The 27,716-nt window shown below is 45.8% G+C and overlaps 1 protein-coding gene across 5 annotated transcripts in view; it reads right to left on the bottom strand.

The window, feature by feature from the left end:
• DKKL1 (dickkopf like acrosomal protein 1) overlaps positions 1-27,716 on the bottom strand; it is a 1,301,767-nt gene that overhangs the window by 761,256 nt on the left and 512,795 nt on the right. The window lies entirely within an intron of this gene.

Here is a 27,716-nt window from a genome sequence, read left to right as displayed (position 1 = left end):
AGTGCTACTGTGTAAAATTTCAAAACCAAGAAAGATATATAAATTTAACACTTACCCATCAATATGTGGGAAGTAAGCCTCACCTCACCCGGCAACTGCTCGGAAAGATAAGGCCCCGCTCTAGACGTGTAAATGAAGACAGTACCTTGATCAGATCACTGTCAAACCTACAATACACTGTACTGTCTACATAACCCAATTATTTTTCTAAATTGCCCACAAAAAGGGATCTCACCATGAAAGACCAGATGACCGCATTAGGCGAATCATTTATAATGTAACCTCAATGCATATTGTCAAGTATTGATTCCAAACAAGTTGCTTAGTACTATACCTATACTGAACAATTGTGCAGTATCTGTATCCACTTAATACAGTTTCACTTTAATTCTATACCTATACTGAACAACTGTACAGCATCTGTATCCACTTGTTACAATTTCACTTTAATCAACTTGAAAAACGAGGGGTAATTAAGGAGGAGGCACAGAGTAAAACCCTCATCCCAAACAAGCATGTCTAGGGTCAAGAAGACAAGACGCCTACCCTGCCAGACTCAAAGGCCACGCTAGACCACCACACAATCTAAACCACACCAGTCCCAAACTCACCTGTCCGTCGGTACCTCACGGCGGGTTCACGAGCCGAAAGGGAGGCACCGACGGACCGGTTGGGGCCAGTTATATAGTGGCGCTAGTGGGTTGATGATTCCCAGCTGGTAAGAGTTCCGTTGTGACAGCGCCTGTGCGCTGTTGAGACGCTACCCGGCACATGCGCCTACACGGCACAGGCGATAGCGCGCATGTGTGGCTAAACGTCCCTACCCATGATGAGAACACTACCCGAATCGCGCGTCTGAAGGTAGGCGCATGCGCATAACGGGTGCGCTCGTCAGACTCTCTCGCGGTACCCGTGTTCAGGCTGTTCTATCCGCATCTCTTATCTGGTGTCCACGAGGCGCAGGCGCATCTTGGGAACACCCGACAGACACTCACAGGCTTCTCAGGCGCCGCCTCGTACTACCAGATGTGATAAGGAAATATTAGCAAAAATAACTCGTGTGCAGTCACTTCTGCCTAGACTATTAATCAAGCCGACTAGGCAGGTGAGAGGGGTATCAGTCAACACGAGGAAACTCACGAATATGAGACCCATGCACCCCAAGTCGGACGCCTGTGATTGGGGGCGCTGCTATGTGCATGCGCTAGTTATGTACGCCCCTGTCGCTACAACCAAGTGTGTTAATTAGTGTGAGACATCTACCTTCATGCAGATAAAAATGCCCCTCGGGGTAGGTGTTACCAGGACCTGTGCCAGGCAAAACAATGGCTGGAGCCCTCCCCAGAGAGTCAAGAATGTACGTCCTTAGAGGCTGGGGACTGCTTGCAAGAAGCCTGCCTGTGCAAATGTAAATGGCCAACCAAGTCAGGCAGCCCCTTTGTAATATTGGAGTCTAATGAAACCTAGAGTGTAAAAGTAATTAAACAATCCCCCCAGGCGCACTCCCTTCCTATATTGGTGCACCCTGCTGGTGGAGAAGGCTGCGTATGGCAGCTACCACTTTAAGGGTCTGAGTGGTCGCTTAGATCACAGCACCTGGAGGTGCGCACTAAGTCCCCAACATAGGGACGGAGGAGTATCGTCATGGCAAATAGTGCACACGCAGGTTGAAGAGCCCGGAGAGTGTGTTCAGATAGAGAGCCACGGAATGTTGTCATTCAGTCCAATCACATCAGTTTTTAATTTGAAAATCCATCGCTGCTCTTTAACAAATAAAAAGTGCGAAACATCAGCAATGTGTGGTGGAATGTACGGCTGTTCCAGAACCACCCAAGTCAGATCCTCTGCTTTGTGTTTTGCCTCAAGAAAATGATTTGTGAGGCCCGTAGATTGTTTCTTGCAGCGGATCGTACTTTTGTGTTCACTGATTCGAGCCTTAATGGCTCTCGTTGTATGACCCACATATTGCTTCTTGCATGGGCACGTGATCAAGTAGATGAGTTTGTCTGAGTTGCAATTCGTGTGTTTTGTGAGCCTCCAGGGTCTAGTGGTCCCGATATCGACCGTTAGGGTCTTATGTGTCTGTGGACAGGCCGCACAGTTGCCACATGGATAGTGGCCTTGTACTGGGATAGTATTCCAGAGGGTGTTGGTACACTGTTTCAGTTCTCTCCGTGGTCTAGTATGGACCAAACTGTCGTGTATTTCTATAGGTTCTGAATCGATCCCCCTATTCCTGACCCTATTCTGGTTAAACTAACTATCTAGTTAACTAACAGTCAGCCCATGAGGCAAGAAATCCCCCATGATGCAGATACCGTTATCTGACGCAGTCACACTACGGCACAGGAACGTGTTATCTGATTAGGTCATAACGCTTGAGATCTAATTAGACAAGCGACATTCCTCCAGCCCCTGATAAGGCATACGACGTTCTCATAACAAATCAAACCTATGACAACCTGGATAATCCGTGCGGCCATTGTTTTGATTTCACAGAGAACTTTAGTAAAGAATGTGCTAACGAGCAAGTCGTATGACATCTTTATTGACGTACCTATGTCCATCCTTACGTCAATCCCGGCACCTTTAAGGTATAAATATTGCCGACCTTGCCCTATGCAAACACACGCGTGGTGACAAGACGGAGCAGCCATACTTGCCGAAGCCGAGAGCAGAAGCAGACCCCGCTGGCAGCAGCCCCGCCTTCCTGACGCGCTGAGAGACGCGCTGCTATCTCAAGCCGAGAGACCCAGCACCGGCGCTTCCGGGTAGCCCTCGCAGGCAGCCTGGAATATCGAGAGCAGAGAAAGAGATACCATTCCTCATCCATCCTAAATTCCAGGTACAGAACTGAATAACCCCTCACAGAGAATTCTTTAGTTATTCACTTGGCAAAAACAAACTTAACTTAAACTGTAACTTTCTATTCCCGCCCACGCATTAGACTTAGGTCAGGTACACGGGGTAGGCGTATCTAGAAACACCAGTTGAGTACGTTTAGTCAAAGGTATATGTGTATGTAAATATATTTTAATCATTTTAAAACATCATATGGCTCAGAAACCATATCAATGTTTTTACAGTATTATTTTATACTATTGCTTTTAATGTATGCACTTTACTTAACTATAAGTATTGCAATAATATCGATCCATTTCTCTTGTACGAGAAAATGAGACTGATCAATAAATAACACCTTTTTATTGAACACGCCCGTCTCTTCCTTTTCTCTACATTCTGATGAGACTAAGAATGCACGTACTGACTGAGTAAAATAATTGCCTTGTGCTCACACGACTCTTGAGATTGACTCTTGATTAGGGGAGAGCAAAGTTGTCATGTTCTATGGTTGTCAGAAACTAAATCCCTTCTTGTCTAATCAGGGGAGTTAATCCTGCCTTGAACATTCGAGAAAGTTTCTAGCGAACTCTGAGCTTAGCTGGCAAACCCAAAAATTAAGTCTAGTATCGACAGTAGTAGACCTAGTTAACGTCTGGTCTAGGCCTTTACTGCTGTAGGTACTATTCCAATGCGCAGAGCCTATTGGGAAAATAGGAGCTACACTACATGGCGCCCAACGCGTTTGGAAAGGGCGATAAAACTAACGTAAGACATTTAGAGTAACTCAGTCGTGCTTTCTCACTCAGACCCCTTTTCCCAAATACTCCAAAGACGTCTGGAGTGGGTGAAAGGTTATATCCTCCAAAACCTCGCAGGAGGGAACTCCTATGTATGGTTTTTGGTCAAGTCAACGTTGAAGGATAAAACAGTTCCAGAATATTGTGCATCTAATCTCTGTCTCCATAAGAAACCTGATCTGCAAACAAACATAATACCATCCTGTCTGTAAAATGGCAGAGAGTGATGATGAAAGAGAGGCAATTAGATTAGCTACTGAAATAGCAGATGCTGATGCTACCATGCAAACAGCAGACCCGGATATAATACTCATCCAGGTCGCCAAAAGGAGATCTATAACCTTAAAACTTATAGAAAATGGACTGACACCTAGAGGTGGCACAGTCATATTCGTAATTGAGGCACACGAATATCGGCAGACAGAGGTATACTATACATGGATACATTTTCCAGCAGCTAATGCTGTAACAAAGTACTTCCACTATTACAAAGTAGAGGAACCTCCTGAAACATACACTCCTTTCGAGGAGGTGGAAGTACCACTCAAATTTCAAGAGCATTTGCTCTTATTTGATGGCGCCCTAAAACACAATAATCACATTACAAGGCTCGGTCCTTTAGGAAGACCAGGAGCAACGTGGCCGGTCCTAGCCGGATACACACCACATCCAGACATCGATAGGATGCCTGCAGCTGAATTATTAACACAGCTGAAACAATTACTAAAAATTCATAGACAATTAGTTCAGTATGTAATGCGGACTTCAACAATTCAGCCAGCGATTAAACTACCACAGCTGACCCCACACCAGGGGAACACAAATAAAATTACACCACAGAACATCCAATCCTGCCTAGGTAAGGTTCCAGCTAAACGGGAACAAATACCATTCTGGTTGGCACAGAAAATTACCCAAATAGAGGCGGTGTTTCCTGACACCACCCCGCTGGAAAAACACAGGATTCTGACTATATGTCTCCCAATGGGAATCGCACCACACATTGAGGACTGTGACACTTGGGGTACAGTCTTTGCTTCCATCTACACAAAAACGCACGGTGTTCCATCCATTTCGGTAATACCAGATGTGCTTAAACAAATTCAAGATGAATACGGTCCAGAACCTGCTTTAACTCTTGGTATGAAATTACTGAAAGACTTCAAGCAGGTCTCGGCTATATTACTAGCCAACATAAAGGGTGAAGCAGCTAACGTGGCGATCCGCCAGAGGTTAAAAGAGACAGATATAGCAGACCAACCAGCTGAAATTGCCAGAATCATAGAAAAATCCTATGAAGAACTAGGCAGAGATAGTCTAGGTGGAATACCAGTAAAACCGCAACTGACTACAAGTCCACAAAAAATGTTTTTTAACAATAATAATAATTCACCAAAAAAGAACTGGGATGGAAACAAACAATCCAATCCTAAAGAAAAGAAATTCCAGTCCAGAGGAAGGTCGCCTAGGCGAAGAGAGAAATCTCCAAACCCAAGACAAAGGTCACCCCAGAGTGACCCCTCTGGGAATAGATATAACCTTAGAAATAGGGATAATATTAAAAAACCTGATAGATATCAAGACATTGATACACGTCCCTCTCAATCTTTTCAGAATTCCTCGCAGAAATCGGAAAGAAGAGGACGATCAGAAGAGCACGCCAAGTCCAAAGACAAGGAACCTGCTCAACTGAAAAAGAAATTACAATTTCCAAAAAAGAAGGTAGCCAGTATCAAGGTAGTTAACAATGCCGAGAATACTGAGGACACAACTGAAAAACGGAGAGTGGGCTCAGACAATGCTAGACAGCGCAGCAGAGGTGAGCATAGCTCGCAAAGTCCTTATGAATCATCTGGAGACAGTGGACACGAATGAATACCTTCAAGTGGAAACTGCAGATACCAGAGTTAGCAAGCCCCACAAGATATACGAGATAACATTACGTATAGAGGGAGATAAGACTAGGAAAATAAGGGGACTATTTTGGGATAACCTATCCAAGGGCTATGACATCCTTCTAGCTGAAAAAGACTGGCCACCAGAATTTGTCAGGGAGTGCCCTCATGGCGAAGAGGTAATTATGCCTGCCTTCTCGAATCAAATACCGATTCATAAAAAATACACACTTGCTAGAAAGTGGGCAGTGGCCTTAGCACCTGCTTTATATAAAAATCATGTAGGATGGGATGAGGATTCTCCTCCTCACAAAATCCAGTTAAAATCACAACCAACTGCACAAAGGCAGTACCCATTTAAGCAAGAAGCTAAAAAACAGGTAAATGAAATACTAGACCAGCTAGAATACCAGGGGGTGATTGAAACTTGCACCTCACAAATGAACAATCCTTTGTTTCCGGTCTCCAAACCAGACAATTCATACCGTCTAGTTTTGGATTACCGACACCTTAACACATGTTGCAAAACCTTTGCAGTGCAAAACTCACACAGTGCTGCACTAATGAATAACATAGTGCGCAAAAAATACAAAACAACCTTGGACATCTCCAATGGATTCTTTTGTCAAAACATAGCACCAGAGAGCAGATCTTTAACTGCATTCTCAGTAAATGGCACTCAAAAACAATTCTGTCGGTTAGCCCAGGGGTACAAGAACAGCCCAGGGGTATTCTCAGCGAGAGTAACAGAATTACTACAACTATATGATGATGAAGCATTATCTTATGTCGATGACATTTACTTAACAGATGATGACTTGGAGACTCACTTGAAAAGAGTGAACACCATAATACTTGGGTTCGCTGCAGAGGGTTACAAATTCAACTTCAAAAAATCCAGAATTGCCCATCTAAAAATTCTATACGAAGGATATGAATTATCAAGTATAGCCTGGTTGACAATTTTTTGAGAACTAGAAGAATTAAAAAATCAAAAATATGAAAAGACGTATCCTCTGCCAATCGACATTCTGCCTCTACGACATTACGCCTGTGTAATCTATACAGACGGACATGCTCAACCCTCCGTTTGGGGAGAACATGCATACAATCCCACATGTGAGATTACAAAAGAAGTGTGGCGCGGAGGTAAACTAAGACCTCTATTAACAAAATCACACTCAGTAGAAACTAAATCAGAACTACAAACTGAAATAATAGCTTTGAAAATGGCGCTAGATAATGCGGATCGCGAATTCCCGACACTTATAGTATCAGATTCATATTACTGCGTCAAAGCATATAACAAGGATTTGCAGACATGGATTCAGAACGGTTACAAAGATGACACAGATGCACCAATAAAGCAGAGACTGCTCTGGGAACAAGTAGCTCTTTTGAAAAAAGAACTACCAAAGACTCACGTGACACACTCACTGAGTCATCAGCGTGATGGCGTTCACGTTGTGGGGAATTCATTGGCTGAAGCAGCCGCAGCGGCAGCCACTAAATCGGCTCTCGTAGATCGAAAAAAGCGTACATTAAAATACATTGACGGTGAAACATTGCTGGCGGTGAAAACGTCATCAAAAGGCGACTGCTCAGCGTTACCGATCAACTATCCACTCAATTATACATACATAATCGATGCAAACTCCGTCCCTTTTGCTCGAATCCCTGGAGTGGGGGATAGAGTGATTCCAAACATGGACAGGAGAAACTTGTTAATCGCAGACGCACACATGGGCGAGGGTCTCAGACACCTTAAATTAAAAGATTCTCTGGAAGAATTACAATCACGGTACTGGTGGCCAGGCATGAGCCTGCACTACACCATGTTTGTAAAAAACTGCCCAAACTGCAACAGAGATCGCAGAGGGGAGAGAAGCAGTTTAATACCTCGTCGAATCAAGGCAGATAATATTACCAGCAAAAAGAATGGCTTGCGATTAACATAAACAGGCTAGTTTCCACTTATAATGTAGATCCACGGCACTCGGCTGACGTCCGGACTGTTATACAAGATTTGCGAGTCTAAATGGCATATACGCTAAGAGCATGCTACGTTCGACCATTGTTTTCACTCAGGCAAACCAGCCTGGGGGGGAAACATGGCCAAATGAGCACAGCCCAGCGGGAATCTTCTCACTTCCTTCCTGAGGGTATGGGATGGTGTAAAGAAAAAACCAAGGCAGAAAGCAATCTATAATAGAAAGGATATTAGGTTCGGGAGCTGGGTGGGTCAAACATCTAATAAGTGTCCAACGTAGTCTAAATAACTTGCCAAGAAATTCTCTGAAGGGATTCAGTCCGTACGAATTATTATTCGGAACTAGGATGTTGATCTCTGACCTTGATAGTCAGACTTCAGTGGTAATAGAAAAAACCTTTGATGTCAAAGACCGTTTGGCTATTTTGCAGGACTTAAACAAAACAAGAAAAGACCTGAGCAACATACAGTTGAAACAACAGCCAACAACCACTGAAGAATCACCACCTGTCCCAGCAAGACCTGTCTGGATTCCAAAAGTCGGGGATCTAGTCAGGGAGAAGATCGCGGTAAAGAAGGAATTTGGGCCTTCTTACAGAAAAGCAGTTCCTGTCTTGTCTGTCAACGGGACAAGATCAGTTGTACTACCGCCACTTGCTGGAAAAAAGGAGAACCGAGTTGTATCCATCGACCTGGTAAAACCACAACATGTGGCCGATAACAAACGGTAGGCCAAGTGGACTCCCAATAAGTAGCAGAACACCAAGGTTTGCTACCAGTACAGAGGTCCTATCAAAGAGGCTCATCACATTCGAAACGCCTACAGAAGAACAACAAGGACTATGCAACAATGCAATAGAACTAAGACCTCTGAAAACCCAAATAAAAACATTTAAGCAGAGACACACCAATCTACAATGAAGTTCCAAGTGAAAATGCAAGAAACAAAAATCCTGAACCAATTGGAACAATTGACAGAACTGCATCTGGTTACTTCATCAACTTCGATGATTCCTCTGAAGGTTTCAGCGAACAAAAGACACAGCCATCATCAAAATCCTTTAAAGACAAAGCTAAGGAACTTTTGAAACAACTGAAAGAAACATATCTGGTTTCCCCATGGATTGAATTTTGGGTGGGTTTTGGTGCATTTATCCTCATACTTTGGCTCATCATGGTATTTACTTTGGGACGCTTCATTGAGGGAAAATATGCTAAAATGGACACAGCAAGTCAGAACATCAACTTGGTCCTCAAACCACACACATCTTCACACGTCGAGAAAAGAGAACTTTCTTCAGAACTTTCTTCAGCCAACTTCACAGCAATTCCAATACCTGGTGGGGTAGCCTGGGACAACACTGACTATGAAATTTATGGTCCGGTCGAGATCCTGAAATATCCACACCAAATCAAGATCTCCTTGAGTGACTTTGCAAAACCAAACTCATTTGCTGATGATTGGGACTTTGAAAGTATAAACAATATGATGTCTGACTTAGTAATGTCTGCTAAATTTACAAAACATGATTATTTGCAAGGTTCTACAAATTATGATAGTATGTATTGCTATAACCATTATGGTAACAGTTTTTTGCATAAATCTGCACAACCAAGAAATGTTTTAAATTATAATCAATGGGAACATTGTGCTACACCTCCAAAAGGGAGCTCTAGAACCGTTTATGACAAATATTCATACTTTCAAGGTTTTAACACTAGTAATGCTGAAACATTTTATTATAAATTGTCAAACAAGACAGGGATGAAAACCATGATAACCAACACAAAATTGATATATTCAGACATATTCTTTGAAAAGATGAATACTTTTGGATTTGATTATTGGGACAAAAATGTTGATTTGAAAAGTGTTTGGGGTACAAAAGAATGGCAAGTACAGGGTTTAGAAGCTTTGTTTAGAGCCTGCATGATCCCAGAACAAATGATATTTTTAAATGACACTGTTCAACAAACCACCTGTCTTGGCTTAGCCAAAATCAAAGAATTAAATAACCCGTCTATTCCAAAGCCAACAATGTTTAGCAATAGCTCTGAAACAGATGAAGAAATAGACATAAACCATATACTTAACCAAAACAGAACACATCCTGATTGGAAACAATGGTTGATCTGGCCCACAGATACAAATCACTGTCAAGATAGATTCCTGAATAAAACACAGGGTTTCATAATGACAAGGCCAGACCCTAGATATCCCCAAAGACATCACCCAGGGATAATAACAACCTACAGTGTGGGCAAATTATGCCTTCAATGGCTACAAACTTCCACACTGCCTGAAATTAAGCAACACCTAACTTTACTTACTGATGGTGCTGACTTGCGTGATTTCATACTGGGACCACGCAAACAGCGTCATAAGCGTTTCATAGCAGCCTCTGTATATGCAGCATACAATGAGGCCTGGAAGGTTACTCAAATTGAAACAGCAGAAAGAATACGGGAAATTGACCGTATTAATTTGGAAAAATCACTTTCTGTAGTGGACAATGGGTTAATGACTCTGTCCTCCAGAATATTTTCATTGGACAGCATTGTGTCTTCAGCAATCGATATATTATCGCAAGACTTACTGTTATTACAACATGGTCAGTCACAATTGCGTTCTATTGTACAGCTTGGCTGGACGTTACAAAATCTGCGTTCAGGCTATGTGCCTTGGCGTTTAATCAACACAACGTCACTATTCCAAATCTTTAACCTTACTGATAGACAAATCGGTATGGCACAGAAGGGTGCTGATTATACAATCTTGAGCATTGAAAAACTAGAAAGATTACCGTTGACAATGTCAGAACGACCTGTCAGTGAATGGATAATCCACGGAATCATAAATATTCCAATCTCAACCTTCAGGTTTCAATACTGCCAAAAATATATACAGGCTGGCATGTACGAGAAATTGGGAAAGGGGTACCTTAAAACAACTTGGAACCTGCCCTATTCACATGCATGTGTCAGTAATAAAGGACAGAAAGTGTTTCTTAGTGGCAACAATTGTGCTATGTCACTAAGCGGCACACTTCTGTGTAACGGTATTAGTTTGCACGGAGCCTGTGAAGGGAATTCATACAACCTTTCATGTCACCAGCAAGGCGCACCTGCAACTGAAATAGAACCATTCTTTCAAAGACTCTATAATGGGAGTTACATTCTTATTGTAGACCGCAGATGTTGTAGTCTTATGCCCGGGACTCCTTATCTCGTCACTACGACGGCGAAGGTCAAGTGCTGTGGACGTGCTTTGTTCCCCAGCTCCTTTCCAGACAGGGAGGCGAGGGCATGGCCCAGTTTGAAAATTACTTCTATTCGAATAGACACTTTAAGCAGAATGAAAACAGTGCTTCTTCAGACGCCTACAAGGCTCACGTCATCAAAAGAAACGTATGATCTACAAGTCGCAAGGACGACTGCAGAGATACATACATTATTATCAACCAATTCCCCCGTACATTTCGCGGAAATCCTGAGCGAAATCTTAAATATTTCTGATACCACTGGGGTCTCAAAGGTATTTAAGACAGTATTTTCGATGGCATTAACACCATTCAAAGCCATACTGGGTATTTTTCCAGATTTCGTCCATTCGATTTTTGGCGGACTTCCCCTGATCCTGGGACTAATTGCAGGAATCCTATTCCTAGTCCTTATTTTTCGTTATGGCAACCCATGTCACAGATCAAACTCTCGCGACAATGGAAGATACGATCCTAGCCATTGGATACCGGGACCGGATATCAAAAATCCTGGGACTCTCCCGGCTTGGAGACCTAAACATGACTTGGTTTCTATCATTTCGACCAATGTGGCAAAGGTGTGTTTTACCTGTACTAAGGTGTCTGCTATGCGGAGAAGAATGCGTGTTAGACACCTGTCTGACGCTACAATCGGATGCGCCGGTGGATGCAGATACACTGTTGGTTCCTACCAAGGTTCACGCTTTGTGCTGCCCTCAAAGGCTGCCAATCCTGATGACGGCATTCCTGGAATCTTCACCACTGCGATTGAAGGGTAGTGAAGTTCAAGATGAAAGCAGCATCAAACAGGTACGACCTTCTGTCAGCAATGCAAATCAGAATGTCAATGCAGACAATCATGCGCATGAATGCATGGTTACACCTATTTCCGACTTAGTGGAACTTTCCCATGAAGCTGTTGACAGTTTTTTCGAAAGCCTGAATGATATGATGTTCTCTCCGGAACAGAAATAGAGACTTTTGAGTAAACTCGCACACGGCGTTCCCTGAATTCGGCCTTCAACTTTTAAAAAATAAAGTCACATGAACAATTACTATCCAGTTCACGGACAGCAACTTTTTTCAGCAAGCCCCTTAAAATATTTTTCTATATATTTTTTTCCGGGACACTGATCTTCTGCTTAAAGTAAGAAACTATTCCTAGAGAACTAAGATTTCTATTTTTAGATACTTTATATAGACTTTAGCTGCCCGCTGGTATGTTCACAAATATTTTATTATGTGATGAAATGGTCTCGACCTTCCTTTCTGTATAGCCATATTAAGAACCATTTCATGTGTATTTCTCATATACCAATAAGCAATAATGCATAACAATGCGTGTTTACTTTTGCATTTAATTCATAGCTTAAGTGCATACAATATATATGACTGCAATTTTTCAGTATATTTGAAAATTTCGAAATGCATTTATGTATTTTGGGGTGGTAAGGTATACACTATACTCTATAGTATGTTGTACTATGTTATACTATGCATAGATTAGTAGATATGACCATAGTTAACGTGGAGTGGGTGTCGTGTATTTCTATAGGTTCTGAATCGATCCCCCTATTCCTGACCCTATTCTGGTTAAACTAACTATCTAGTTAACTAACAGTCAGCCCATGAGGCAAGAAATCCCCCATGATGCAGATACCGTTATCTGACGCAGTCACACTACGGCACAGGAACGTGTTATCTGATTAGGTCATAACGCTTGAGATCTAATTAGACAAGCGACATTCCTCCAGCCCCTGATAAGGCATACGACGTTCTCATAACAAATCAAACCTATGACAACCTGGATAATCCGTGCGGCCATTGTTTTGATTTCACAGAGAACTTTAGTAAAGAATGTGCTAACGAGCAAGTCGTATGACATCTTTATTGACGTACCTATGTCCATCCTTACGTCAATCCCGGCACCTTTAAGGTATAAATATTGCCGACCTTGCCCTATGCAAACACACGCGTGGTGACAAGACGGAGCAGCCATACTTGCCGAAGCCGAGAGCAGAAGCAGACCCCGCTGGCAGCAGCCCCGCCTTCCTGACGCGCTGAGAGACGCGCTGCTATCTCAAGCCGAGAGACCCAGCACCGGCCCTTCCGGGTAGCCCTCGCAGGCAGCCTGGAATATCGAGAGCAGAGAAAGAGATACCATTCCTCATCCATCCTAAATTCCAGGTACAGAACTGAATAACCCCTCACAGAGAATTCTTTAGTTATTCACTTGGCAAAAACAAACTTAACTTAAACTGTAACTTTCTATTCCCGCCCACGCATTAGACTTAGGTCAGGTACACGGGGTAGGCGTATCTAGAAACACCAGTTGAGTACGTTTAGTCAAAGGTATATGTGTATGTAAATATATTTTAATCATTTTAAAACATCATATGGCTCAGAAACCATATCAATGTTTTTACAGTATTATTTTATACTATTGCTTTTAATGTATGCACTTTACTTAACTATAAGTATTGCAATAATATCGATCCATTTCTCTTGTACGAGAAAAGAGACTGATCAATAAATAACACCTTTTTATTGAACACGCCCGTCTCTTCCTTTTCTCTACATTCTGATGAGACTAAGAATGCACGTACTGACTGAGTAAAATAATTGCCTTGTGCTCACACGACTCTTGAGATTGACTCTTGATTAGGGGAGAGCAAAGTTGTCATGTTCTATGGTTGTCAGAAACTAAATCCCTTCTTGTCTAATCAGGGGAGTTAATCCTTCCTTGAACATTCGAGAAAGTTTCTAGCGAACTCTGAGCTTAGCTGGCAAACCCAAAAATTAAGTCTAGTATCGACAGTAGTAGACCTAGTTAACGTCTGGTCTAGGCCTTTACTGCTGTAGGTACTATTCCAATGCGCAGAGCCTATTGGGAAAATAGGAGCTACACTACAAAACTGTCCCGAATTCATGGTCCTCTCTTAAATGCAAATAAAGGTCGAGGTATGGTGCCCGCCCCTGAGTTCAAAATCTTCCAATGTTTGAGTATCGTCTTCTTTACCGCATTGGAGGATGTGGTAAAAGTCTGTACCATAGTCATTCGGTCTCTGGTACTGTCAGACCTCTTATGTTGTAGAAGGGCCTCACGGTTGTTGTTGAAAGCCCTCTTGTGAGCTCTGCGTACAAGCTGATTCGGGTAGTGCCGATCTCTCAGATTAGATGCTAATTCCGCGGCATGGTGCTCGTATAGATTGTTCGAAGAGCAATTCCTTCTGACCCTGAGGAATTGGCCGACAGGCAGATTCTCACGCAGTGATTGCGGATGGAAACTCTGGAAAGATAATAAAGAGTTCCGTGCCATGGGTTTCTTGAAGAGTTCACTTCGTAGGCCTCCCTCTGCTGGAAAAATGTGAAGGTCAAGGTAAGCTAGTCTGTCTTTGCTGCTCTCCATGGTGAACTTAAGGAACTGATTCCTTGTGTTCAACCAGGCGTGGAAAGATGACACCTCAGCGGTCGTCCCTCTCCAAATCACGAGGATATCGTCAATATAACGTTTCCACAGTACCACCTGGTGGAAAAAGGGGTTACTGTGGTTCAGCACATGATCTTGCTCGAATTGGTGCATATATAGATTGGCCAGGCTGGGTGCAAAGACACTCCCCATTGAGGTCCCTGAAACCTGGAGATAGAGCTCATTCTGGTACTGGAAGAAGTTCTCCATCATGGCGATCCTGGCGCATTCCATTATGAAGGATACTGGAGTTATTGTGTCTAGTTCTTTGGCCTCCAAAATGGTTCTGATACAGTCAAGTGTTTCCTGTTGAGGAATAGACGTATACAGGGACTCGACGTCAAAGCTGACCAATAGGTCAGTCTCTACGTCGAACTCTGCAGCTGCAAGCAGTCTCAGCACATCCCCGGTGTCCTGTAGGTATGTCGGTGTCTCTCTCACTATTGGCTTTAGAAAGAAATCTACAAAGGTAGATAAAGGCTCGAGTAGTGAGCCTATCCCCGAGATAATAGGTCGTCCAGGCGGTGGTCTCTGGGCCTTATGAATCTTGGGAAGACAGTAGAAGTAAGGAGTTACCGGATGTGCTGTTACTAGATATCTCGCCTCTTGGGGAGTAATCCAACCCTCTGATAATCCTTCTTCTACAAGACTCTTGATGTCATTCGAGACTCTCTGAGTGGGATCTGTTTGAAGACGCCGATAAGCCCTGGTGTCGTTCAGTTGTCTTTCACATTCTGCCTGATAGATGTTGGTGTCTTGCAGAACGACTGCGCCTCCCTTGTCCGCGGGCTTAATGGTAAGGGAACTATCGTTTGCAAGCGTGGACAATGCTTGTTTCTCCAAGGAAGACAGATTGACAAAGTTCTTCCGTTGTTGGGTATTGTTCATAACATCATGTGTCACTGCTTGCTCGAATGCTAGGACATTAGCTGGCACTTGCTGGTTCAGGGGTGTGAAGGTCGACTTTGGTTTGAGACCAGTGTTCAGTTCACCAGGACCAGATGGGTCGCCCACTTCTGTAGTTAAATCAGACTTTTTGAAGAAGAAGTGCAACCGGATTTTTCTATAGAAACATTCCAGTTCACACCTCGTGTTGAACCGGTCACCATCATAAGTGGGGACAAAACTCAGCCCTTTGTTCAATACCGCATTCTCAGTCGGTGTAACGGCCCTAGAGCTCAGGTTAACTACGAGGTCGCAGTTCCTGACGTTGGTCCGGTCACGCTGCTGGTCTGCGGCGCCCAATTGACAGTTTGTTGGCCTCTTCTTTTGCCGCGATTCCTGCCCCGGCCCTGCCATAAAAAAGACTGGTCATAATAAAATGACGGATTAGGAGGGTACATGGGCATGGGATGACCCATTGGTGGAGGACCCATAGGTCCTTGATGATAATTCCATGGGCCTGGAGGCCACCATTGTCCTGGATTCGGGTACTGTTGAGCTCCTCGGCCTCTGTTGGCTCTACGCTGGAAACCTCTGCCACGGGTGCTGGAGTTAGGGCCTGCATTGGGATTTCCTTGATCGCTGGAGCCTGAATCTGAGCCCGAGGACGAGTAGTTGGACCCGTATCTTCTCCCTTTGGAGTTAGTAGATGGAGCTACATAAGTGTCACTCAAATAAGGGTAGGCTGATTCCATAGAAAAACGTGCCAGATCTTTTTTAAACTTCTCTACTTTGTTAAGTAGGATGTTGTCACGGTATTCCTTATTGGTCTTATTGTGTGTATAGGCATTTATATAGCGCACTACTTACCCGTAGGGTCCCAAGGCGCTTCGACCGCTGCGAAACCCTTCCTGGCTTCCCTGAGAGATGGTCCCTTAATGGGTATCTCCAGGGTGAGACCAGGCATCCCCGGCGGTCTGGTGGGGCCGTTAGTGAAGATGAGGCAAGCTAATGCCCAGAGTTGCCGAGTGTGAACGCTGATCAGAGTGGGCACCGAGGCGAGAGAATTATCGAGTCCGCTGACCCTGGTCCAGAAACCTGCCGCGCCGGGAATCGAACCCTGGTCCCGGGCCGTCCTCTGCTCTCGGGTCTGCCGCCTCTAACCAGTGAGCCACACTACTTCGTCCAAGTTCTTTTTGTAGATCACAGGTCTAATAGCTGCGTTGATTTGGCCCTCCAGAACCTGGATCTCTATCAGGAGTGCATCAGCTGTTTTTTTAGCTGTTTTTATTATTAGTATCAACCAGTCACGGGTGCACCGCCAAGCAATTAAAGCCCAATTCCTCACGAACTCTTTATTAGTAAGGAATAGTCGTGGTGCCGTGGTAACAATCAGACCCGACGGTGCACACTTGCCATGCAGATACTCATTCATAATCACCCCGTGTAGAGAGATACGTGAGTGATTTTTCTTGAGATTCAACAGTTTAACCCAGTCATCTTCTGTCGTGGGGTTAGAAGTAGAGGGTAGATCGTCTAATATGCTAGGGTTATCATTAAGGATGGTGTTTAAATCCTCTTCATCGAATGCTAGACCACCAAACTCCTCCATGATGAGACAACGTAGTGAGCAAAAAACTAAATAAATTAATTGAGTGAGCTGTAAGAGACCACTACACTTGCTGTGTGATGATTAGATATGGAAACAAGGACCCGCAGCCACAGCTGCTCAGTACAATACAACAAATTAGTGAAGGAGGGTCCGAGTGAAAGTTTAACGACCTAACAGGTAAATACCCCCAGTGTGACAACCTAAAGAACAAAAGTACCTGTCAGTCGGGTAACGCTGAGGTGCTCAGAAATCGCGCTGGAAAAAGCAAATACACACAACAACCAGATAGATCAAACACATTGACTATCAACAATTGCTGGTTTTAGTCCTGTCAGACCACCCAAATGGCGGAGCCTCATCATGTAGGACACTCAGGCCATGGTCAGTCTGCAAACGCCCAGGTGTATATTAGCAATGCATGACTGAGTCATGGTCTGGATACCGCAAATGTTAATGCAAGGTGGTACTTAATAAGTGCAGTGCAAAAAAATATACAAATAGTGCAGTGGCTAAAATGGCTGTCAAGGCAAACGAAGACCTTTATTAGTGCTTGCCTGGACGTCAGATTAAAAATAGTGTAATGACAGTGTAAAATAATCACTGTCCAGCTTGCTTGGTAGAAAACAAAGATAATCAGGCCAACATGTTTCTGCCGTACTGTGTAAATTCACTGGCATTCATCAGGGCCAAGCTTTCAAAATGCTACTGCAGATTACACTACCAAATGTGTAGGAATGAAAAAGTAAGTAATTAAATCAGAAAACCATATTGTAGGTAAACTAAGAGTGGTCGAACACGACCATCCTACCGCATCTTCTCGAGTTGCTCAGTGGATGCGATTGGTCTTCCCTATAATAAAAAAGTCAAAAGAAAACCAAATACAAATTGATAACCACGTGGCGCCTGGTAAAACATAATCAATCTAAATTATTTGAATATGCCCAAGGCACTGCGTATTAATACTGTGCATAACCAGCAATCATTCCAGCAACCTCAGCCAGATCAATCACTCACTTATGATGATCCTTCCAGTGGTGCGAGAAATAACGTCACCAAACAGTGCTACTGTGTAAAATTTCAAAACCAAGAAAGATATATAAATTTAACACTTACCCATCAATATGTGGGAAGTAAGCCTCACCTCACCCGGCAACTGCTCGGAAAGATAAGGCCCCGCTCTAGACGTGTAAATGAAGACAGTACCTTGATCAGATCACTGTCAAACCTACAATACACTGTACTGTCTACATAACCCAATTATTTTTCTAAATTGCCCACAAAAAGGGATCTCACCATGAAAGACCAGATGACCGCATTAGGCGAATCATTTATAATGTAACCTCAATGCATATTGTCAAGTATTGATTCCAAACAAGTTGCTTAGTACTATACCTATACTGAACAATTGTGCAGTATCTGTATCCACTTATTACAGTTTCACTTTAATTCTATACCTATACTGAACAACTGTACAGCATCTGTATCCACTTGTTACAATTTCACTTTAATCAACTTGAAAAACGAGGGGTAATTAAGGAGGAGGCACAGAGTAAAACCCTCATCCCAAACAAGCATGTCTAGGGTCAAGAAGACAAGACGCCTACCCTGCCAGACTCAAAGGCCACGCTAGACCACCACACAATCTAAACCACACCAGTCCCAAACTCACCTGTCCGTCGGTACCTCACGGCGGGTTCACGAGCCGAAAGGGAGGCACCGACGGACCGGTTGGGGCCAGTTATATAGTGGCGCTAGTGGGTTGATGATTCCCAGCTGGTAAGAGTTCCGTTGTGACAGCGCCTGTGCGCTGTTGAGACGCTACCCGGCACATGCGCCTACACGGCACAGGCGATAGCGCGCATGTGGGGCTAAACGTCCCTACCCATGATGAGAACACTACCCGAATCGCGCGTCTGAAGGTAGGCGCATGCGCATAACGGGTGCGCTCGTCAGACTCTCTCGCGGTACCCGTGTTCAGGCTGTTCTATCCGCATCTCTTATCTGGTGTCCACGAGGCGCAGGCGCATCTTGGGAACACCCGACAGACACTCACAGGCTTCTCAGGCGCCGCCTCGTACTACCAGATGTGATAAGGAAATATTAGCAAAAATAACTCGTGTGCAGTCACTTCTGCCTAGACTATTAATCAAGCCGACTAGGCAGGTGAGAGGGGTATCAGTCAACACGAGGAAACTCACGAATATGAGACCCATGCACCCCAAGTCGGACGCCTGTGATTGGGGGCGCTGCTATGTGCATGCGCTAGTTATGTACGCCCCTGTCGCTACAACCAAGTGTGTTAATTAGTGTGAGACATCTACCTTCATGCAGATAAAAATGCCCCTCGGGGTAGGTGTTACCAGGACCTGTGCCAGGCAAAACAATGGCTGGAGCCCTCCCCAGAGAGTCAAGGATGTACGTCCTTAGAGGCTGGGGACTGCTTGCAAGAAGCCTGCCTGTGCAAATGTAAATGGCCAACCAAGTCAGGCAGCCCCTTTGTAATATTGGAGTCTAATGAAACCTAGAGTGTAAAAGTAATTAAACAATCCCCCCAGGCGCACTCCCTTCCTATATTGGTGCACCCTGCTGGTGGAGAAGGCTGCGTATGGCAGCTACCACTTTAAGGGTCTGAGTGGTCGCTTAGATCACAGCACCTGGAGGTGCGCACTAAGTCCCCAACATAGGGACGGAGGAGTATCGTCATGGCAAATAGTGCACACGCAGGTTGAAGAGCCCGGAGAGTGTGTTCAGATAGAGAGCCACGGAATGTTGTCATTCAGTCCAATCACATCAGTTTTTAATTTGAAAATCCATCGCTGCTCTTTAACAAATAAAAAGTGCGAAACATCAGCAATGTGTGGTGGAATGTACGGCTGTTCCAGAACCACCCAAGTCAGATCCTCTGCTTTGTGTTTTGGCTCAAGAAAATGATTTGTGAGGCCCGTAGATTGTTTCTTGCAGCGGATCGTACTTTTGTGTTCACTGATTCGAGCCTTAATGGCTCTCGTTGTATGACCCACATATTGCTTCTTGCATGGGCACGTGATCAAGTAGATGAGTTTGTCTGAGTTGCAATTCGTGTGTTTTGTGAGCCTCCAGGGTCTAGTGGTCCCGATATCGACCGTTAGGGTCTTATGTGTCTGTGGACAGGCCGCACAGTTGCCACATGGATAGTGGCCTTGTACTGGGATAGTATTCCAGAGGGTGTTGGTACACTGTTTCAGTTCTCTCCGTGGTCTAGTATGGACCAAACTGTCCCGAATTGATGGTCCTCTCTTAAATGCAAATAAAGGTCGAGGTATGGTGCCCGCCCCTGAGTTCAAAATCTTCCAATGTCTGAGTATCGTCTTCTTTACCGCATTGGAGGATGTGGTAAAAGTCTGTACCATAGTCATTCGGTCTCTGGTACTGTCAGACCTCTTATGTTGTAGAAGGGCCTCACGGTTGTTGTTGAAAGCCCTCTTGTGAGCTCTGCGTACAAGCTGATTCGGGTAGTGCCGATCTCTCAGATTAGATGCTAATTCCGCGGCATGGTGCTCGTATAGATTGTTCGAAGAGCAATTCCTTCTGACCCTGAGGAATTAGCCGACAGGCAGATTCTCACGCAGTGATTGCGGATGGAAACTCTGGAAAGATAATAAAGAGTTCCGTGCCATGGGTTTCTTGAAGAGTTCACTTCATGACATCCCTCTGCTGGAAAAATGTGAAGGTCAAGGTAAGCTAGTCTGTCTTTGCTGCTCTCCATGGTGAACTTAAGGAACTGATTCCTTGTGTTCAACCAGGCGTGGAAAGATGACACCTCAGCGGTCGTCCCTCTCCAAATCACGAGGATATCGTCAATATAACGTTTCCACAGTACCACCTGGTGGAAAAAGGGGTTACTGTGGTTCAGCACATGATCTTGCTCGAATTGGTGCATATATAGATTGGCCAGGCTGGGTGCAAAGACACTCCCCATTGAGGTCCCTGAAACCTGGAGATAGAGCTCATTCTGGTACTGGAAGAAGTTCTCCATCATGGCGATCCTGGCGCATTCCATTATGAAGGATACTGGAGTTATTGTGTCTAGTTCTTTGGCCTCCAAAATGGTTCTGATACAGTCAAGTGTTTCCTGTTGAGGAATAGACGTATACAGGGACTCGACGTCAAAGCTGACCAATAGGTCAGTCTCTACGTCGAACTCTGCAGCTGCAAGCAGTCTCAGCACATCCCCGGTGTCCTGTAGGTATGTCGGTGTCTCTCTCACTATTGGCTTTAGAAAGAAATCTACAAAGGTAGATAAAGGCTCGAGTAGTGAGCCTATCCCCGAGATAATAGGTCGTCCAGGCGGTGGTCTCTGGGCCTTATGAATCTTGGGAAGACAGTAGAAGTAAGGAGTTACCGGATGTGCTGTTACTAGATATCTCGCCTCTTGGGGAGTAATCCAACCCTCTGATAATCCTTCTTCTACAAGACTCTTGATGTCATTCGAGACTCTCTGAGTGGGATCTGTTTGAAGACGCCGATAAGCCCTGGTGTCGTTCAGTTGTCTTTCACATTCTGCCTGATAGATGTTGGTGTCTTGCAGAACGACTGCGCCTCCCTTGTCCGCGGGCTTAATGGTAAGGGAACTATCGTTTGCAAGCGTGGACAATGCTTGTTTCTCCAAGGAAGACAGATTGACAAAGTTCTTCCGTTGTTGGGTATTGTTCATAACATCATGTGTCACTGCTTGCTCGAATGCTAGGACATTAGCTGGCACTTGCTGGTTCAGGGGTGTGAAGGTCGACTTTGGTTTGAGACCAGTGTTCAGTTCACCAGGACCAGATGGGTCGCCCACTTCTGTAGTTAAATCAGACTTTTTGAAGAAGAAGTGCAACCGGATTTTTCTATAGAAACATTCCAGTTCACACCTCGTGTTGAACCGGTCACCATCATAAGTGGGGACAAAACTCAGCCCTTTGTTCAATACCGCATTCTCAGTCGGTGTAACGGTGGATACAGATACTGCACAATTGTTCAGTATAGGTATAGTACTAAGCAACTTGTTTGGAATCAATACTTGACAATATGCATTGAGGTTACATTATAAATGATTCGCCTAATGCGGTCATCTGGTCTTTCATGGTGAGATCCCTTTTTGTGGGCAATTTAGAAAAATAATTGGGTTATGTAGACAGTACAGTGTATTGTAGGTTTGACAGTGATCTGATCAAGGTACTGTCTTCATTTACACGTCTAGAGCGGGGCCTTATCTTTCCGAGCAGTTGCCGGGTGAGGTGAGGCTTACTTCCCACATATTGATGGGTAAGTGTTAAATTTATATATCTTTCTTGGTTTTGAAATTTTACACAGTAGCACTGTTTGGTGACGTTATTTCTCGCACCACTGGAAGGATCATCATAAGTGAGTGATTGATCTGGCTGAGGTTGCTGGAATGATTGCTGGTTATGCACAGTATTAATACGCAGTGCCTTGGGCATATTCAAATAATTTAGATTGATTATGTTTTACCAGGCGCCACGTGGTTATTCAATTTGTATTTGGTTTTCTTTTGACTTTTTTATTATAGGGAAGACCAATCGCATCCACTGAGCAACTCGAGAAGATGCGGTAGGATGGTCGTGTTCGACCACTCTTAGTTTACCTACAATATGTTTTTCTGATTTAATTACTTACTTTTTCATTCCTACACATTTGGTAGTGTAATCTGCAGTAGCATTTTGAAAGCTTGGCCCTGATGAATGCCAGTGAATTTACACAGTACGGCAGAAACATGTTGGCCTGATTATCTTTGTTTTCTACCAAGCAAGCTGGACAGTGATTATTTTACACTGTCATTACACTATTTTTAATCTGACGTCCAGGCAACCACTAATAAAGGTCTTCGTTTGCCTTGACAGCCATTTTAGCCACTGCACTATTTGTATATTTTTTTGCACTGCACTTATTAAGTACCACCTTGCATTAACATTTGCGGTATCCAGACCATGACTCAGTCATGCATTGCTAATTTACACCTGGGCGTTTGCAGACTGACCATGGCCTGAGTGTCCTACATGATGAGGCTCCGCCATTTGGGTGGTCTGACAGGACTAAAACCAGCAATTGTTGATAGTCAATGTGTTTGATCTATCTGGTTGTTGTGTGTATTTGCTTTTTCCAGCGCGATTTCTGAGCACCTCAGCGTTACCCGACTGACAGGTACTTTTGTTCTTTAGGCCATCTGAATGGCTGCCTGGTCCGCCCAGTATCGACCGACACAGAGATCGGAGAGGGATTAGAGAGTGCCCGTGGCAAGATATCTGCCGACAGGAGCCTGCCGGCCATCGCCCGCGGGAGGAAGATATAGTCCAAGCGCGAGAACGAATCTTGCGCGGCGGAGAAGTAGGTGAAGTCCCTACGCGCCCCTCGCTTGTACCTCCAGGAGTCAATCCAGTCCAACCCCATGACCATTGCCCTCAGTCGAGACACTTGCCCCTCCCTCCCCACCACCTCGCCTGCAGCGCCCCGCCATCTGTCCCATGAGACGTCCATAATGTCATTCCAGTCCCCCCCTACAATCGATAAAACTGTTGGCATATCAACCCATAGGGACATCAGCTTCTCCACCAGGGCCCTTTGCAAGGGGGGCGGCGCATACACGCTACCAAGGACAACCATCTCACCACCAATCTCGCCCTGTACGAACACATACCTGCCCTGCGCATTTAGCCATGTGCGTCTATGAGTGAAGGGAACTCTCCGATGGATCAGAACGGCCACACCCCGCGACCCCCTCGTGAAGCCCGCATGGAACGTCTGCGTAAAACCATTACGCTGGAGGCAGAGCGCCTTAGTACCTAACAGATGGGTTTCCTGAAGGAGCAAAATGTCAGTTCCCCTGCCTTTGGCCGATGCAAACACAGCCCCTCTCTTCACCTAATCCAGCATTCCCCGCACATTCCAACTCAGTATGCGTGTCCCACAGGGACCTAACCGAGAGCCCCCAGCATCAGATGACATTTACGTAAAGGCATATAATTCAAACATGTCGTACCACACGCACCAACAGCAGCACTCACCACGGACCGGACGCAGCACAGCACACACAGACCCCTCCCCTAAACTAGAACAGGCCCAAGCCCCAACAACCCCACCCCCACCCTCACCCCCACCCCGCACCTCCCAAACATGGAAGCACCTGTCGCGGTCAGGAAGTGGTCCCGGCCCCAACGGTGAGCCAGGGAGCACCCCTTCCAATGGATCCCCTCAGCACAACCCATGTCGAACTAGGCTGTGGCCCCTTCCCAACCCTGAGTAAGCGTGGCTTCCAGCCAAGCTAATGCGCCCTGGTCAAAGAGAGCTGTCAATCAGGTGAGCAAGTGTCCTTTCCTCCCCACAGTCAGGGCACATCCTCAGTAGCTTCCTGCGAGTTCTTGTCTTTGCGTGTGGTGGATCTTGATTTTGAGCTGCGGTTCGAGCGGGAACGGCCTCGGCGCCTACGTTGATCGTCAGGACCCCTACTCGGGGGGCCCCCGGTCGAGGAGTCGGACTCACCGCCCTTTGCCGTAGTGACCCGCACCCTGACAGTCTCATCCGTCCACTGAAAGACGGCCTCCGGGGTGTCGAAGAAGATGGTACAGGACTGGAAGATAACCCGCAGCCGAGCCGGGTATAGTAGGGCATAGGGCAGCTTCAGGCCCCGAAGGCGGGCCTTGGCCGCAGCGAAGGACTGTCTCTGCTGCTGCACCAATTTCGTGTAGTCCGGGAAGATAAGAATGGGAGAATTCTCGAACATGAGCTGACCCTTCAATCTCGCCTGTTTCAGGATAGCGTCCCTGTCGGCATAATTCAGCAATTTAGCGATCATAGGACGAGGGCGTTCTCCCACCGGGGGCTTCTGCGTCAAGGCTCGATGGGCCCTTTCAACGACGAAGCAAAGCGAGAGGGTATCAGCCGGCATCCACCCCTCCAGCCATTGTGTTAGGAAGCGCTCGGCATTGCCCTGTTCGCAGTCCTCTGGAAACCCTAGGAAGCGAAGGTTACTGCGCCTGGCGGGTCCCTCTGCCTCCTCCGCTCTCGCCACCAGGCCTTTCTGCGTCCTCTCAAGGGCCACAACCCTCTTCTTTAGGGTAGTCATGTCGTCTTCTATGGCTGAAATGCGCGTCTCCGCACCGGTTATGCGTTCCACAGCGTTTCGCAAGTCCTGCCGAAGGAGCATAACGTCGGAGCCCACTGCCCCAATTTTGGCATCCAGGGCATCCCTGGACTGCGTGATCGCGGCCAAGAGGGCAGCATTATCCGGCACCGGGGGTTGCGTCCCCTTGGCGCCCGCGGCCTCGGTGAACTTATCAATGGGGCCCTGTTTGCCCTGGCTTCCGCTGCCACTCTGTGTCATGGTGTTGTGGGGGAGGGGGGCCCCACACCGGCCGGCCACCGCTCAAACCTCTCAGTCGTTGACTCCCGCGACCAGGTACCCTGCAACAAACCGTCGGTCCCAGGAAGGATGCACTCACTATAGTCTGTCAACAGTGGCTTCGCCCCCCAGCCAGTGCCCCAATATGTCCAGGAAGCAGTACAAAGTCCCTAGGCTCTTGCCGGGGGGGAGGGGAGAGGGGGCCCCACCTCGTAGTCCACCCCACGAATATCTGGCTCTGAGGTCCGATCCGACCTCCGAAATGGAGCAGGGCCCTGTCAACCCCGGCAGCCCCACTGTCCGGCCACCCAAGACCCTCCGCAGCGACCACTAAGCGCCAGTCCTGCCCTCCTCCTAGTTGGGCCTGGGTCTCTCGGGTAGTGCGGCAAGCCGCTGTGCAGGGAATTAGGCAGAGGTGCGCCCGGGGCCCGACACGACCCCCGAATGGCTGCGCGGCACCACAACCCCTCCTCCTGTTCACCTTCTGGGTCCCACTCTGACCTTGATCTGCCGCAGTCTCTCGCCAGGCCCCGGATCGGCACCCGTCTGGGCAGCGCTGGCTTCCAGCGCCGATGGTGGTTCTCTTCGCGGGCAAGATGGCTGCCGCGCCTTTCAGCTCTCCCCGCCGCCGGGACCCGCCAGGCCCGCTCCGCAGCCGCTACCAGCGGCGTGACCCTGCGGGGGCCGCCCCTCCTGGGACCGGGGGTCGCCGCTATTCTGCAGCGTCGAAGCTCCGGCAGCACTCGGAGCCGGCTCCCCAGTGACTCTCCGCACGGCCCCTCTCGCCCGGCCCAGAAATCGAGGCCCCGGCTTCAAAGGCCGCACCACGCCGCCTGGCTCGCGATCACCCTCCGGGACGCCTCACTGCCTGAAGGCGCAGTGCGGGCGGCTCCGACCGCGGAATCCAACTGTCCGGATGTCAGGGACCGGACCCAACTGCAGGGAGCGTAGAATTTTGACCAGGGTCAGGATATATACAGCAGGATGATGATCGGCTGGTCGGAGCTCCGGCTCTACACTCCCGCCATGTTCGCTGGCCAAGCCACGCCCCCTGAAAATTAACATTTTTATCAAAATTGAAGCCCAAGTATTTGTAAGTGCTGACTTCTCCTATGGCTGCATTACCCATCTTGATGCTTAATGAGGCATTGGGATTGTTTTTTATAGACATGATTTTAGTCTTTGCAATATTAATTTCCAATTTGTGAAGTTTTGTATTTACGCAGTTTCTTTAATTAACCTGTGTAGTCCCACTTCCGTGTGACTCAGCAGCACAATATCATCGGAGTATGACAGATGGGATATCATTAATGGGAATAGTCTTGGGGCGTGCAAGTTTACTTGGTCCCGGTGGATAGATAAATCAGCAGTAAAGAGGTTAAACAGATGTAGTGCTAACACGCACCCTTGCTTCAGGCCCTTTGCAGTTGGTCTTTTCCTGAATATTCCCGTACCGTCTCCCACCTTGATTTGAATCCATGTGTCTATATATAGCATTTCAATTGCTCTTAAGATTTTTTCTTGAATGCCCCATCGTCTTAGTTGTGCCCATAGGATGGGTCGGTCCACCCGATTGAAAGCTGCTTTCAGATTGATAAAGCGAAGTTGTAATTTTTACTTTAGACCTTTACTTTTTTCCACAATTATTGCAACAGTTGTCATGTTGATGGAAGGTACGGTATGTACCCTTTACGAAACCCTGTTTGTTGGGCTGGAATCAAATTCTTAAAATTTGACCATTCAATTAAATCTTCCAATATTAGTGATGCATAATATTTTGCTTCTGGGTCAATAAGAGCTATTAGTCTATAATTCGCAGGCTTTGTTCTTTGTCGGTCCCGTTAAAAATTGGGTTTATTATTGATCCTCTCCAACTATCTGGGGCCATGCCTGATTTTTCCACATCTTTAAAAAATGCCATTATCGGGTTTGCCCAATATTTTGGATTCCATTTGTATATTGCTTACGGAATGCTGTTTAGACCTGGGGCACAGTCGCTTCTGCCAGCTTTAATCATGTTTTCAACTCTTAAAACAGTACAAGATGTATTATCTGTGACGATTACATACTCAAAACGAGGCAATGTTTCTAAACTGTTTTTTATATGTTTGTCCGTGGCTTTGTTGGTTTTATTTAATTGTAGCTGCTCTTTGTTGGAGAAGACTTTTGTCAGATAAACTGTTGTTTATTAATTTAATATACATTAACAATGTTGTCACACTTGTAGGAGTGTGATGGTTAGTTGTTGTGTTGGTACTGTAGTTGGCAGCGCTGGCAGGGGCAATGGAAGGTGCAAGCTGCCGTGTCCTCCTGACGAGGGCCCTGGCACTTATTGTGTTACAAATTAACCCCTTGTTGACAGGTTCTATTTTTGCATGACTCTTAATACATTCGACTTTAGTGCTAAAATAGTCTCCTTTATCAAAGCCAATTATATTCGCTCTCTCCTCAGTTGAAAGTCCAGTATAGTTATCTGAGCCTGATGTCTTATCTACAGGAACAACATAGGGGTTTCCTTCACCTCCTATCATTTTTGCCTTGTCCATGGAACCTCTCCACAAAACACTGAAACCAACAATACAAGCATATG

Source organism: Lissotriton helveticus, chromosome 7 (genome assembly GCF_964261635.1).
Source record: "Lissotriton helveticus chromosome 7, aLisHel1.1, whole genome shotgun sequence".
NCBI lineage: Eukaryota > Metazoa > Chordata > Amphibia > Caudata > Salamandridae > Lissotriton > Lissotriton helveticus.
The sequence above is the reverse complement of the archived record's forward strand: the minus strand, read 5'-3'. Positions and strand labels throughout refer to the sequence as shown.